An 11,326-nucleotide genomic window follows, 5' to 3' on the forward strand; every position below is an offset into this window, starting at 1 on the left:
GGCTGCCTCAGTGCCGGCCTTGCTGGAGCATGATGGGAAAGTCTGTGTGTGGGGACATTTTGGCGCCCCCCACGTGACTGTAATCGTTGCGCCCGGGGACAAGGGGTACCCCATGTCCCTAGGCAAAAATGCCACTGCTGTTGGGTCATCCCTGAAGAGGGGAAAAAAAACAAGAATGAGAGAAGCACATCCCAGGTTCCTGCATGAGTAGTAATTCTTTATTGGAAGGAGGACGGCCCAGACCAGTGACTCACACAGAGATGCAATGGGCAGCCTCCAGGCTCAATTTCTGATTATTAGTTTTAAAACCCTAAATAGCCCTGATACAAGGATGTTGTGGGTTTTCTGGGTTCTATGGCCATGCTCCAGTAGCATTTTCTCCTGATGCCATCCACAGATGCAGGTGATACGTCAGGAGAAAATACTGCCGAGAATCTGACTCATACAACCTGAAAAGCCCGCAACCTCATGAAGCGTGCTGCACTACCTTCTGCCCCACGCTACTGTAGGCAAGTAGCGCGGGGTTCCCCAGCACTCCCCACTACAGGGGCGGCGACAACGCAGCCACCCCGATGCTGCTGCTGTCGCGCCCCTCAGCACACATCATTCCTGCCGCTCTTCCAAATGGTGCCTTTTGGTGACCCCACACAGAGCGCGGGCTCGTGGGGAAGCCCGGGTGCAGCCAGAAATGACACGCGCTGAGAGCAGTGCGGGGCATATGGGGGGTTGTGGCAAGTGGGGAAACGCCCCTAGTGATTCAGGCCATGAAAACCTTCGACAATATAGCCCTGATACACCTTTAAAAACTTTTCTTTCTCCCCTGCTCCTTTTATTATTTGCTCCTCTGGAGACCTCTGGGTAGTTCTGCTTCTCATAGGCTCACTAGCAGGGGGCAGAGGCACAGAAGGCTGCCTTTTCCCTCACAATGCCCACACGGAGAAATGCTGCCGGTCCTTTTTACTGAACAATTGCTTTTCGCTGGCTTGTTGATCCCGGCTTTTTTCTCCCCTCAGTAAAACAATCGGCGCTACAGCCGGTGAGAATGGAGTCAGCTGATGGAGGACTCTGGCATTGCTGAGATAGCAGGAGAGAGGTTGCTTCTATGGACTAATCCTTTCTGACATGGATGAATACTTTTCTCGGATATCACCCAGTATCAGCGCGGTACATATTGTAATGAGTTCATTAGCCAAAGTGCCTACCAGCTGCATGAGGCTTGTGTTTGGGAGACGTGGCAAAGCAGGGAGAAAACAGTGGCGTTCTAGAAACGTTTGCCATCCTTGTGGGTAGATTCACTTTATCTGAAATTGGTAAGCAGGGGGCCTGCTGAAATAGGATATTGCAGTGCAACGGCCAAGCCGTGGATTTATAGGGTGGAGACTCGAGATCTCCCTGAAATATTAAGTTGCCAGTTCCAAGTTCTGCAATACCTGCAGATTTGGAAGTAGAGCTGAGGAGATGGCAGGGTTATGTTCAGTGATGGGATCCAAAAATGTTAGTAACAGGTTCCCATGGTGGTGGGATTCAAACTGTGGCATAGCGCCAGTGGGGATGGGTGGGGCATTCCGGAGGCGTGGCTGGGCATTCTGGGGGCGGGGCATTTTTGTGCGGGGCTGTGGCAGGGATGCAGCCGCTGCGTCGGTCCTTGGGCGGGAAACGAATGCACGCAAGCGCAGGCTGCCACGCGCGTCGGTGCACCTCCTGCTAGACTGCTTCAAGTTCTGCGCGCTACTGCTGAGAGGAGGGGCGTAACTAAGGCAAAAATCACGTGGCAAAACCACCAATTAGTAACCCCCTCTCGGCACACACAAATAATTAGTAGCCTACTCTTGGGAACCTGTGAGAACCTGCTGGATCCCACCTCTGGTTATGTTACGGGGGTGGGCCTCAGTGGGATACACTGTCCCAGAGTCCATCCTCCAAAGCCGCCAATTTTTCCCCAGGGAAACTGATCTCTGTTGTCTTCTGATCAATTGTAATAGCAGGAGATTTCCAGGCCCCACCTGGAAGTTGGCAACTCTACTGAATTACAACTGACAACAGAAATCAGTCCCTCTGCAAATAATGACTGCTTTGGAGGGTTGCTTTTAAGGAATTATTCACTGTTGAGGACACTCCTCTCCCCAAGCTCCTCCCTCTCCAGGCTGGCTCCACCCCCAAATCTCCACCAATTCCCAACTGAGAACTCCCAAGCTTACTATCTAACCCAGTGGTGGCGAACCTATGGCACGGGTGCCAGAGGTGGCACTCAGAGCCCTCTCTGTGGACACGCGCAAACAGAGTGCCCCCCCCCACACATCTAGGCTGGCCTGGGCCGCTGGGCTCGATTATTAGCATTAAACCTAAGACTTAGTGTAGTAGGTAAGCTTGTTAAGTGCTGTTAAATCTCACTGATATTCATGCGAAGAACTCCCTTACCTGGGAGTAAGCTCAGTTGCTGGCAATGGGGCTTGCTTCTGAGTAAACCCTCCTAGGGTCGTGATTCACCCGTTGGAAGAGTTGCACGGTTGCTTCAAAGCAAAGCCACCGATTACCACCAAGATTACTCCTGAGTAATGCACATCTTGGAGCCAATCGTTTTTTCTAAACTAAAACCTCAGTATTCAGGTTAAATTGCCATGTTGACACCTTGCAATAAATAAGTGGGTTTTGGGTTGCAATTTGGGCACTCGGTCTCAAAAAGGTTCGCTATCACTGATCTAACCCATCATTTGGACCTGAGGGAGTTTTCTCCAGCTCAAGGTCCTTGATAGAGGTTTACTAAGGTTAAAAATACAGCTGGCAGAAAGCATTGTTCTGCCAGACCGTAAAAGGCAAATCTGGTATGAGGCCTGGACAATCCAGAGGCTTTGAATTGCCTGCCAATCTGAGGGGCTAATGTTGCAGATCTCTGTTCTTCAAGGACCAGTGTGGTGTAGTAGTTAAGAGCAATGGACTCTGATCTGAAGAACCCGGTTTGAATCCTCATTCTTCCACATGAAGCCTGCTGGGTGACCTCGGGTTAGTCACAGTTCTCTCAGAACTCTCTCGGCCCCATTTATTTCACAAGGTGTCTGTTGTGGGAAAAGGAAGGGAAGGAGTTTGTAAGCTGCTTCAAGACTACTTACAGTTGAAAAAAGCGGGGTACAAATCCAAACTCTTCTTCTAACACTCACAGGCCGATTCCCCACCCACCATTAGATGCGCGCTCCTCACGGCAAATACCCCGGGGTCCTGCAGCACTCCCCACTACACCAGCAGCAACAACGCAGTCACCCCGATTCTGCCGCTCCTCCCACCCCTCAGCGTGCGTCAGTTTAGATCCTGGTCGGAAGTACACCTTTTTGAAACCACGCGCTGAACACGGAGCAGGGGTCCCCTCCACTTTCACTTTTGAAGTGGGGAATCGACCACAGTCTAAGAGAGCTTCTGACTCACTCACATCTCGAGGTTTTTCGGTCAGTCCTCAGTGAATTACTAGACTCTGGATAGCTACAGCATAGCGAATGGGAAAGCGGATGAAAAATTAGTAATTTTTCCAATACAAGTGAAGAGTTGCATTAGAAAAAGACTTCCCGCTCAAATGAAACTGAGCAAGGATCCCATGCTGTTTGTTTAAAACACGTATTTCATAAATCATTACCCTCTTCCCCAACACCTAGGAAGCAATTTAATTTCCTTTGGAGTCCCACAGAACTGCTAGGCCCGGGGGAGGTGGTATGGTACAGCGGTTACACAAGGGAGGTGCAGGAAATGAGTTTTACCGCCACCATTACTCCCCGCGATCCAGAGTCAATCATTTCTCAGCCTCACTGCCTTGCAAAGATGTTGGGTAGATAAAAGTAGGGGAAGCAGAGAACAATACATGTCCTGACCTCCTCGGCAGGCAGGGTAGAATACATTAACGCTGCTGAATAGGTCTGTCTTAATGGCTGCCTTTATTTTAGTTTCAATATTAACTATAGGCTCTCTACAGCCCCTTCTATAGCCAAAGACTTGGGTTGCCAGGTTTCCCACTATGGTAGAATTCCTGCTGGCAACCCTTCCTAAGTACTTCCACCATTTTGGTCAGTGGAAGAAAAATAAAGTTAAAAAATAATTGTTGGTGTGATGCCGTTATGTTATTTCCAGGGAAAACTTGGAAGTGACATCCTCCTCCTTTAGGAATTACTGGAAATTGCGGTGTTTCTGGTGATTTCTAGAGAGGCGTGATGTCACTTGAGAGTGGCGTAATGCCATGGCACTGATAGTACCCTCATGCCCTTGCCCACAGACTCCTGAACACTGAAAATGGCCGCCCCTTGTGGGTACTGATGGTCTTGCTCAACTAACCAAGAGTTAAACATCACAAGGCAAGATCCAGCCATTGCTTAGTGTTTTAAAAGTACATTTCACAAATGAATTGTGAAGGCACAGCTGGATCATTTCTCACTTGCCGTCTCTCTACGGTCGAATCCCCACTACCGTCTTAGCCAGGTTTCAGAACACAAACGAACCAGGTTTGAGGGACGACCTCCCCACTGCTTGCGTGGCAGATTCCGTTTCTGGCGCTCGTTCGCCTCGTTAATCTGCGTTCCGGCAGGACCTGGTTGCAAGTGGCATAGACCCCATTAACACGGTTCAGAGCTGATCCGAGGTTTCTGGAGGTTGCCAGTTGTCACGAGGCTTAACAGCGGAATGCAGAATCTTGAAGGAAAGAGAGGATTCAGTCTGGATTTGCATTAGTCGGTTTTCAAGTACTGACGCCTCGTGAGATGTGTTCGTGACTCCAGTGGGCTTCCATTGCTGAACCCCAGGAAGGAACAGGACAAAGTAAGACAAGAGAGGCCTCCTCTCCACATGCCAAAGACAAATCAGTAATTCCCGCCCGATTTCTTCTTCCAGTACAGCATATGTTCACATTCCCATCTTTGAGCGTTTCGGTAATTTGCATTACGAACGTCCACAGAGTCTGAGATCTCAGGGATCGCTGCGCACCGTGCTTGTTGCAGCCGACCTCCAACATCCCATCAGAGCAATTTCATGTGCAATTTTCCCCAGGCATCTGAGGAACGATATAAACCAAAAAATGAAGCGGGGGGGTGGGGGGATCACAAAGCCAGTATTTTTTTCATTATTCTGAGATGTGGCTCCCGGTCTCTGAACAATAAAAGGAGAGAAAAGCTGCACTATAAAAATATATGTAGCTTATGAATGAACAACTACCTTTTATCCAGATTGGGAATGAGAGTCTTCCAATTCAGCCAGCCCCGATACTGAGTTGAGTGAAGGCCCCACCCCAGGTAGTGGATTCTGCACAGTTCTTCGTTGCTGCATTGCGTTCCTCGCTGGATAGACCAGCCTAGTCCACTCTTGTCAGGTCTCTGAACCTAAGCAGATTAGTACTTGGATGGAAGACCACCATGGAAGACCATCATGGGTTGCTACACTGAGGCACATCATCCATGGAAACCATCATCCATAAAACCTATGCAGAGATTACCAATGTGTATCATCAGCATCCTGGGATCTTCTGCAGGTGATCAGGTGGTGTTCAAGACCCGAGACCTGGAAAATCTGCTGCCCGTCTGCATAGACAACAATGACCTTTATGGACTTAGGGTCAGATTCAGTATAAGGCCACTTTACACATTCGTGTGTCAGTCTATGGGTGCAACAGCCCTGTTGAAGTTAAGTCTCTTCTTGTGTTCCTCTGGGCCTTCCACCACTATTTTGTTAAAAGAAAGGAAAAGAACCTGTCTGGCTCTAGTGCGAAATATACAAATCTATTTTAATGAAAATAGTTCAAACATCTACATACCAGAACAACAACTCTTAATCAACAACATATTACACAACAACAACAACAACAAAATAATGAACAATATACACATAGAGGTTCCCAAATATAATAATATAATATTAAAATAACATAATAAAATAATATAATATTAAGTCTCTGTAACGGAGTAAGAGATCCACTAATGACGCAGAAGGATACCAATTACTCCATTACAGAGACTTAATATTATATTATGTTATATTATTTTAATATTATATTATTATATTATTATATTTGGGGTCCTCTATGTGTATACTGTTCATTGTTTTGTTGTTGTTGTGTATAATATGTTGTTGATTAAGAGTTGTTGTTCTGGTATGTAGTTGTTTGAATTATTTTCATTAAAATAGATTTGTATATTTCGCACTAGAGCCAGACAGGTTCTTTTCCTTTCTTTTAACAAGATACTGTCTCTGGCTCACTATATATATATATTTTAACCTTCCACCGCTATTCCCAGGAACTGACCTCAGTCTTCCAAGACACTTCCTCTACCCAAGGCTCCTCCCTCCTCACAACATTGTCTGGCAACATCATTTAGTTTCCAGGCTCCATTCTTTGAGTATCCAAGCTGAAGCTCAGGAAACGTGGCAGCCGTGCCCTGTGCCCTTTTGCTTGCTAGCTGCACCTGGGGAGTCCACGGAGAGACCTCCATACTGAAAAACAAGTCTGAACAAATATAACTTCCCGTGCACAGAGGTCAAGTGGGGAACAAGCTGTTGCATTGCTATCTGCGCTGGGGGAATCTCTGTTTTGCTACCGCCTCGTAAAAAGCAGGGTTAAAACTGATTCCTTGGTGCACCGACGTTATTAATATTACTTTACAGCCAGAATTATTCTGAGCAGTTTCCCCCTCCTCCCGTTCCCCCCCTGCCACGCTGCTGAAGGGTCCTACACCACTCTTAATGGATGCAAGAATTACAATGCAAAACATGCACATTAATTAACTTCTGTTTTGGGAAATGTAATTATTTAATCCCGCCTCCTCTCCTTTGCATATTTCCAGAACGGTTTTTCAACAGGGGAAATTTCCACCAGACAAGCCAGATGTGATCTGTTAAATAGAGAACATCTTTCTGGCTTTGCTTCCCAGAGTTGCCATCTTTCATTTCTGGTGGGACTGAGACCTTTCAGAGGGGCACACAGAAGCCTCGTCCTTGAATTCTTCAATTCACAAACATGTTTTCTGAGGCATGCAGACCCGATAGTACTTCAGTGAGTAATTGCTCAGATAAGCATGGTGGAAGTGGCAGTGCTTTCAAGTTGCAGCTCACTTATGGCGACCCCGTAGAGTTGACAAGGCAAGAGACGAATGTAGGTGGTTAGCCATTCCCTGTCACGGTGTCGGGACCCATACAATCACTAACCATCCTACTTAGCTTCCAAGACTTCACTGGATTGGGCTAGCCTTGGCCATCCAGATCAGGACTGGATCAGTGGTGGGATCCAAAAATTTTAGTAACAGGTTCCCATGGTGGTGGGATTCAAACTGTGGCATAGCGCCAATGGGGATGGGCGAGGCATTCCGGGGGTGTGGCCGGGCATTCTGGGGGTGGGGCATTCCTGGGCGGGGCTGTGGCAAGGACGCAGCTGCTGCGCCGGTCCTTGGGTGGGAAACGAATGCACGTAGGCACAGGCTGCCACGCACGCCAGTGCACCTCCTGCTAGACTGCTTCAAGTTCTGCGCGCTACTGCTGAGAGGAGGGGCGTAACTAAGACAAAAATCCCGTGGCAAAATCACCAATTAGTAACCCCCTCTTGGCACACACAAATAATTAGCAACCTACTCTCGGGAACCTGAGAGAACGTGCTGGATCCCACCTCTAGACTGGATCAATGTATTTACACAGTATAAATCCATGAGAGCCAGTGTGGTATATCGGTTGGATTACGGCCACTGATACCATGTTCAAGGGGAAGGGCTGTGACTCAGGGCCAAACCAGATGTTAAATCTGCCATGTGATCGCTTCAGGAACTTGCAGCCATATGTCATCTGTGAATTCCCTGTGCGAACTCAATGGAGAAGTACTGCAAGGCCCCCAATGGGCTTAGGAACGTGGCACAAAGAAAGGGCTCCTACCTCCCCCTGTGCCGTTTCCCCAATCAGAAATGGCTCCAGACATTGTTATATGACCTGTGTAAGGGCTGCATGGGCAAGAACTGAGTAAACATACTGCTAATGACCAAATAATGTACGAATGCCAGGTCTCGCAGTACAGGTTTTACCATAGAATATTTGTAAATCATAGAGTGTCCCTTGGCACCACTTCCGGTTCTCACGGGAAGTGACATCAACATGCTGGTGTCACAGCAGCGGGCCAATTTCCGCTCTCTGGGGTTGCTGGCTGCTACCTGGCAACCCTACTTCCGGGTCTCTTTTAGATCAGGAAAATGTAGCTGGAGAGGTAGGAGACCCCCACCCATGGCCCCAGTCCAAATTGGGCCCCTGTGGTACTTCTAAATTAAGCTTCTGTGGAGAATTTGCTGCTGGCGAATGGCTGCAAGTCCCCAGCCAATCATGTGGCTGATGTAACATGTAGTTTGGACCTCCATAACAGAGCATTTGAGTTGTATGCAACCCCCCCCCCACCCCCACCCAGGTTTAATCGCTACTTTTCCAGTGAAAAGGATGAGGCAGTAAATGCCACAGACTGATGCAATTACATATTGTCAGGATTCGAGTTTGGCCCAAGCCACTCTCCCCAGCTGAACTGTAAATAAAATAATTTCCAAAGAGCACTTGTTTAGAAGCGCATGATTATTAAATGCATTGCCAGAATCTAGCTGGTTAATATATTGCATGGTGCTTGAGTTAAAGTGTGGGCAAAGGCAAAAGGGAAGGGAAGAAAAAAAAAGGAAATCAACATCTTGCTAAATTGCATGTTTTTTTTTAAAAAAAATCCTATAATTGAGGCTGCTACTTCATTTCCATCTGTAAAACAGATTGAGTTTCCCTTCTATCTACTAATGGATTTGGTTTATCTCTTATACTAATTACTGGCATTTGCATGGTTGGTACAGACCATTTGTTAACAGGAGGTTCTTTTGGAAAAAGTCAAGCTGACGCAGTTAACCCCTGCATTGCCTGAGATGAACAAGACGATTGTTGCAGGCAAATCAGGATCTTAACGCTCGTTGTTTGATTCAAACAAGTACAATCTTAGTTGGTCCATTATGTGCAAAATATACACAATTGCAGTGCTTTTGGAGATTTGCCTTTCTCTCTTTGAACCCATAATTATTGGTTGTTTTTATTTGCAGGCTATTTGAGATTCGTGGCTATTTTCTTTTTCAAAAACAGCCAAGTTTTTCACTGCCTAAGTTGCACAAGTTTTCTTTCCTTTCTTGCTAATAAAGCTATCGTTGTGCACAAATATCACAAATAGGGCATTTGGACATTTGTGAAAAACAGGATGAATGACTGGGCGATTTTCCCCCACAAAGCCAATTTGAAAAACCAACGCCTTCCAAGTTCACAAATCACACCAATATAATTAGTCCCTGACAAAAGTTAAGTCTCCCTGCATCCCACGTATTTTCTGGATTTTCTCGTTTGATTTTAAAAGGGACTAACTAACTAGCTGGAATACAAATGACTGGAAAAGCTAATCAGCTTACTTGCCTTTTATTCTTTTGCCTCACGGAGCTCAGTCACCTGGCCTGATTGAAGAAATAGCTTACCTAAGAGTCCCCAAAACACACTCTTGTGCTTCTGGCTAAGTTGATCTGTTGGTGTTTTTATCATGTTTTACTTGTAAGCCACCACTGGCCGGTTTCCTGGAGATAGAAATGCTCTAAATCACAGGTGTCAAACTCGTGGCCCTCCAGATGTTATGGACTACAGTTCCCATCATCCCCTGCCAGCATGATGCTGGCAGGGGATGATGCCCCCCCACCCCCCCCCCCCCCCACCCCCCCCCCCCCCCACCCCCCCCCCCCCCCACCCCCCCCCCCCCCCACCCCCCCCCCCCCCCACCCCCCCCCCCCCCCACCCCCCCCCCCCCCCACCCCCCCCCCCCCCCACCCCCCCCCCCCCCCACCCCCCCCCCCCCCCACCCCCCCCCCCCCCCACCCCCCCCCCCCCCCACCCCCCCCCCCCCCCACCCCCCCCCCCCCCCACCCCCCCCCCCCCCCACCCCCCCCCCCCCCCACCCCCCCCCCCCCCCACCCCCCCCCCCCCCCACCCCCCCCCCCCCCCACCCCCCCCCCCCCCCACCCCCCCCCCCCCCCACCCCCCCCCCCCCCCACCCCCCCCCCCCCCCACCCCCCCCCCCCCCCACCCCCCCCCCCCCCCACCCCCCCCCCCCCCCACCCCCCCCCCCCCCCACCCCCCCCCCCCCCCACCCCCCCCCCCCCCCACCCCCCCCCCCCCCCACCCCCCCCCCCCCCCACCCCCCCCCCCCCCCACCCCCCCCCCCCCCCACCCCCCCCCCCCCCCACCCCCCCCCCCCCCCACCCCCCCCCCCCCCCACCCCCCCCCCCCCCCACCCCCCCCCCCCCCCACCCCCCCCCCCCCCCACCCCCCCCCCCCCCCACCCCCCCCCCCCCCCACCCCCCCCCCCCCCCACCCCCCCCCCCCCCCACCCCCCCCCCCCCCCACCCCCCCCCCCCCCCACCCCCCCCCCCCCCCACCCCCCCCCCCCCCCACCCCCCCCCCCCCCCACCCCCCCCCCCCCCCACCCCCCCCCCCCCCCACCCCCCCCCCCCCCCACCCCCCCCCCCCCCCACCCCCCCCCCCCCCCACCCCCCCCCCCCCCCACCCCCCCCCCCCCCCACCCCCCCCCCCCCCCACCCCCCCCCCCCCCCACCCCCCCCCCCCCCCACCCCCCCCCCCCCCCACCCCCCCCCCCCCCCACCCCCCCCCCCCCCCACCCCCCCCCCCCCCCACCCCCCCCCCCCCCCACCCCCCCCCCCCCCCACCCCCCCCCCCCCCCACCCCCCCCCCCCCCCACCCCCCCCCCCCCCCACCCCCCCCCCCCCCCACCCCCCCCCCCCCCCACCCCCCCCCCCCCCCACCCCCCCCCCCCCCCACCCCCCCCCCCCCCCACCCCCCCCCCCCCCCACCCCCCCCCCCCCCCACCCCCCCCCCCCCCCACCCCCCCCCCCCCCCACCCCCCCCCCCCCCCACCCCCCCCCCCCCCCACCCCCCCCCCCCCCCACCCCCCCCCCCCCCCACCCCCCCCCCCCCCCACCCCCCCCCCCCCCCACCCCCCCCCCCCCCCACCCCCCCCCCCCCCCACCCCCCCCCCCCCCCACCCCCCCCCCCCCCCACCCCCCCCCCCCCCCACCCCCCCCCCCCCCCACCCCCCCCCCCCCCCACCCCCCCCCCCCCCCACCCCCCCCCCCCCCCACCCCCCCCCCCCCCCACCCCCCCCCCCCCCCACCCCCCCCCCCCCCCACCCCCCCCCCCCCCCACCCCCCCCCCCCCCCACCCCCCCCCCCCCCCACCCCCCCCCCCCCCCACCCCCCCCCCCCCCCACCCCCCCCCCCCCCCACCCCCCCCCCCCCCCACCCCCCCCCCCCCC

This window comes from Sphaerodactylus townsendi, linkage group LG08, assembly GCF_021028975.2.
Source record: "Sphaerodactylus townsendi isolate TG3544 linkage group LG08, MPM_Stown_v2.3, whole genome shotgun sequence".
Classification (NCBI taxonomy): Eukaryota; Metazoa; Chordata; class Lepidosauria; order Squamata; family Sphaerodactylidae; genus Sphaerodactylus; species Sphaerodactylus townsendi.